Raw genomic sequence first — 6,000 nt, 5'->3', positions numbered from 1 at the left:
CCACACTCCTCAATGTAAAACTGATATCTCCCACACCGCTCACTTTAACACTTATATACCCCACAGCCCTCACTGTAACACTGATATACCCCACATTCCTCACGGTAACACTGATATACATCATAACCCTCACTGTAACACTGATATACCCCACACCTCTCACTGTAACACTGATATATCCCACACCCCTCACTGTAACACTGATATACCCCACACACCTCACTTTAACACTGATATACCCACTAACGCTCACTGCAACACTGATATACTCCACACCCCTCACTGTAGCACTGATACATCCCACATCCCTTACTGTAACACTGATATACGCCAAACCCCTCACTGTAACACTGATATACCTCACACCCCTCAATGTAACACTGATATAACACACATCATTCACTATAACACTGATATACCCCAAACCACTCACTTTAACACTGATATACACCGCACCACTCACTGTAACACACTGATATCACCCCCACGCATCCCTGTAACACTGATATCCCACTCACCCCAAAGTGAACCACTCAGCTAAGACCCACACGCTACACACTAACACACTGATGCACTCCACACGGCTCACTGTAACACTGATATACCCCACAACCCTCACTGTAACACTGACATAGCCCACACCCCTCACTGTAACACTGATATACCACACACCCCTCACTGTAACACTGATATACCCCACACCACTCAATGTAACACTGATATACCCCTAATTCCTCACTGTAACACTGATATACCTCACACCCCTCACTGTAACACTGATATACCCCACATACCTCACTTTAACACTGATATATCCCACACCCCTCACTGTAACACTGATATACCCGACACACCTCACTTCAACACTGATATACCTCACACACCTCACTGTAACACTGACATATCCCACACTCCTCACTGTAACACTGATATACCCCTCACCCTTCACTGGAGCACTGATATACCCCACTCCCCTCATTTAACACAGATATACCCCACACCCCTCACTGAAACACTGATATACCCCACACCCCTCACTGTAACACTGATATACCCCACACCCCTCACTGTAACACTGATATACCCCAAAACCCTCACTGTAACACTGATATATCCCACACCCCTCACTGTAATACTGATATACCTCACACCCCTCAATTTAACACTGATATACCCCACATCGCTTACTATAACACTGATATACCCCACATACCTCACTTTAACACTGATATATCCCACACCCCTCACTGTAACACTGATATACCCGTCACACCTCACTTCAACACTGATATACCTCACACACCTCACTGTAACACTGACATATCCCACACCCCTCACTGTAACACTGATATACCCCTCACCCTTCACTGGAGCACTGATATACCCCACTCCCCTCATTTAACACAGATATACCCCACACCCCTTACTGGAACACTGATATACCCCACACCCCTCACTGTAACACTGATATACCCCACACCCCTCACTGTAACACTGATATACCCCAAACCCCTCACTGTAAAACTGATATATCCCACACCCCTCAATGTAATACTGATATACCTCACACCCCTCAATTTAACACTGATATACCCCACATCGCTTACTTTAACACTGATATACCCCACACCCCTCACTGTAACACTGATATACCTCACACTCCTCAATGTAACACTGATATACCACACATCACTCACTATTACACTGACATACCCCAAACCCCTCACTTTAACACTGATATACACCACACCACTCACTGTAACACACTGATATCACCCCCACGCCTCCCTGTAACACTGATATCCCACTCAGCCCAAAGTGAACCACTCAGCTAAGACCCACACGCTACACACTAACACACTGATGCACTCCACACGGCTCACTGTAACACTGATATACCCCACAACCCTCACTGTAACACTGACATAGCCCACACCCCTCACTGTAACACTGATATACCACACACCCCTCTACTGTAACACTAATATACCCCACCACCCCTCACTGTAACGCTGATATCCCACTCACCCCGCAGTGTAACACTCAGATAAAGCTCACACCCCTCACTGTAAAATTGATATACCCCTCACCCATCCCTGTCACACTGATATACCCCATACCCCTCACTGTAAAACTGATATCTCCCACATCGCTCACTTTAACACTTATATACCCCACACCCCTCACTCTAACACAGATAAACCCCACACCCCTCACTGTAACACTGACATACCATACACCCCTCATAGGACAATTGATATACCTCACACACCTCACTGTAACACTGATATACCCCACACCTCTCACTGCAACAAACCCCTCACTTTAACACTGATCTACCCCACACACCTCAGGCTGAAGCGCTCATATACGACTCATTGTAACACTAATATACCCCCCCACTGTAGCTCTGATATTCCCCACTCCGCTCACTGTAACACTGATAAACCCCACGTTCCTCACTTTAACACATATACCCCACACCCATCACTGTAACACTCAAATACGCCACACCCCTCACTGTAACACTGATATACCCCACATTCCTCACTGTAACACTGATATACCCCACACCTCTCACTGTAACACTGGTATACCACACATTCCTCACTGTAACACTGATATACATCACACCCCTCACTGTAACACTGATATACCCCACACCCCTCACTGTAACACTGATATACCCCACACCCCTCTCTGTAACACTGATACACCCTACATTCTTCACGGTAACACTGATATACCCCACATTCCTCAATGTAACACTGATATACCCCACACCCCTCACTGTAAAATTGATATCTCCCACACCGTTCACTTTAACACTTATATACCCCACACCCCTCACTCGAACACCGATATACCCCACACCCCTCACTGTAACACTGACATACATAAACCCCTCACTATACAATTGATATACCTCACACACCTTACTGTAACACTGATATACCCCACACCTCTCACTGTAAAAAACCCCTCACTGTAACACTGATATACCCCACACACCTCAGGCTGAAGCGCTCATACACCACTCATTGTAACACTGATATACCCCCACACTGTAGCTCTGATATTCCCCACACCGCTCACTGTAACACTAATAAACCCCACGTTTCTCACTTTAACACATATACCCCACACCCATCACTGTAACACTCAAATACGCCACACCCCTCACTGTAACACTGATATACCACACATTCCTCAATGTAACACTGATATACCCCACACCCCTCACTGTATCACTGATATACCCCACATTCCTCACTTTAACACTGATATACCTCACACCCCTCAATGTAACACTGATACACCCCACACTCCTCACTGTAACACTGATATACACAACACCTCTCACTATAACACTGATATACCCCACATTCCTCACGGTAACACTGATATACATCATAATATTCACTGTAACACTGATATACCCCACATTCCTCACTTTAACACTGATATACCCCACACCCCTCACTGTAACACTGATATACCCCACACCACTCAATGTAACACTGATATAGCCCTAATTCCTCACTGTAACACTGATATACCTCACACCCCTCACTGTAACACTGATATACCCCACATACCTCACTTTAACACTGATATATCCCACACCCCTCACTGTAACACTGATATACCCGACACACCTCACTTCAACACTGATATACCTCACACACCTCACTGTAACACTGACATATCCCACACCCCTCACTGTAACACTGATATACCCCTCACCCTTCACTGGAGCACTGATATACCCCACTTCCCTCATTTAACACAGATATACCCCACACCCCTCACTGAAACACTGATATACCCCACACCCCTCACTGTAACACTGATATACCCCACACCCCTCACTGTAACACTGATATACCCCAAACCCCTCACTGTAACACTGATATATCCCACACCCCTCACTGTAATACTGATATACCTCACACCCCTCAATTTAACACTGATGTACCCCACATCGTTTAATGTAACACTGATATACCCCACACCGCTCACTGTAACACTGATATACCTCACACCCCTCAATGTAACACTGATATACCACACATCACTCACTATAACACTGACATACCCCAAACCCCTCACTTTAACACTGATATACACCACACCACTCACTGTAACACACTGATATCACCCCCACGCCTCCCTGTAACACTGATATACCACTCACCCCAAAGTGAACCACTCAGCTAAGACCCACACGCTACACTCTAACACACTGATGCACCCCACACTGCTCACTGTAACACTGATATACCCCACACCCCTCACTGTAACACTGACATAGCACACACCCCTCACTGTAACACTGATATACCCCACACCCCTCACTGTAACACTGACATAGCACACACACCTCACTGTAACACTGATATACCCCACACCTCTCACTGTAACAAACCCCTCACTGTAACACTGATATACCCCACAAACCTCACTGTAATACTGACATAGCCCACACACCTCACTGTAACACTGATATACCCCACACCTCTCACTGTAACAAACCCCTCACTGTAACACTGATATACCCTACACACCTCAGGCTGAAGCGCTCATACACCACTCATTGTAACACTGATATACCCCCCACTGTAGCTCTGATATTCCCCACACCGCTCAATGTAACACTGATATACCACACATCACTCACTATAACACTGACATACCCCAAACCCCTCACTTTAACACTGATATACACCACACCACTCACTGTAACACACTGATATCACCCCCACGCCTCCCTGTAACACTGATATACCACTCACCCCAAAGTGAACCACTCAGCTAAGACCCACACGCTACACTCTAACACACTGATGCACCCCACACTGCTCACTGTAACACTGATATACCCCACACCCCTCACTGTAACACTGACATAGCACACACCCCTCACTGTAACACTGATATACCCCACACCCCTCACTGTAACACTGACATAGCACACACACCTCACTGTAACACTGATATACCCCACACCTCTCACTGTAACAAACCCCTCACTGTAACACTGATATACCCCACAAACCTCACTGTAATACTGACATAGCCCACACACCTCACTGTAACACTGATATACCCCACACCTCTCACTGTAACAAACCCCTCACTGTAACACTGATATACCCTACACACCTCAGGCTGAAGCGCTCATACACCACTCATTGTAACACTGATATACCCCCCACTGTAGCTCTGATATTCCCCACACCGCTCACTGTAACACTGATAAACCCCACGTTCCTCACTTTAACACATATACCCCACACCCATCACTGTAACACTCAAATACGCCACACCCCTCACTGTAACACTGATATACCCCACATTCCTCACTGTAACACTGATATACCTCACACCCCTCACTGTAACACTGATATACCCCACATTCCTAAACTTAACAATGATATACCCCACACCCCTCTCTGTAACACTGATATACCCCACACCCCTCACTGTAACACTGATATACCACACATTTCTCATTATAACACTGATATACCTCACACCCCTCACTGTAACACTGATATACCCCACACCCCTCACTGTAACACTGATATACCCCACACCCCTCTCTGTAACACTGATATACCCTACATTCCTCACGGTAACACTGATATACATCATAACCCTCACTGTAACACTGATATACCCCACACCCCTCACTGTAACACTGAAATACCCCACATTCCTCACTTTAACACTGATATACCTCACACCCCTCAATGTAACACTGATAAAGCCCACACTCCTCACTGTAACACTGATATACCCCACATCCCTCAATGTAACACTGATATACCCCACATTCCTCACTGTAACACTGATATACCTCACACCCCTCACTGTAACACTGATATACCCCACATACCTCACTTTAACACTGATATATCCCACACACCACACTATAACACTGATATACCCCACAGACCTCACTTCAGCACTGATATGGCACACACACCTCACTGT

This window comes from Pristiophorus japonicus, unplaced genomic scaffold (assembly GCF_044704955.1).
Source record: "Pristiophorus japonicus isolate sPriJap1 unplaced genomic scaffold, sPriJap1.hap1 HAP1_SCAFFOLD_71, whole genome shotgun sequence".
Classification (NCBI taxonomy): domain Eukaryota; kingdom Metazoa; phylum Chordata; class Chondrichthyes; family Pristiophoridae; genus Pristiophorus; species Pristiophorus japonicus.
Note: the sequence above shows the minus strand (reverse complement) of the source record.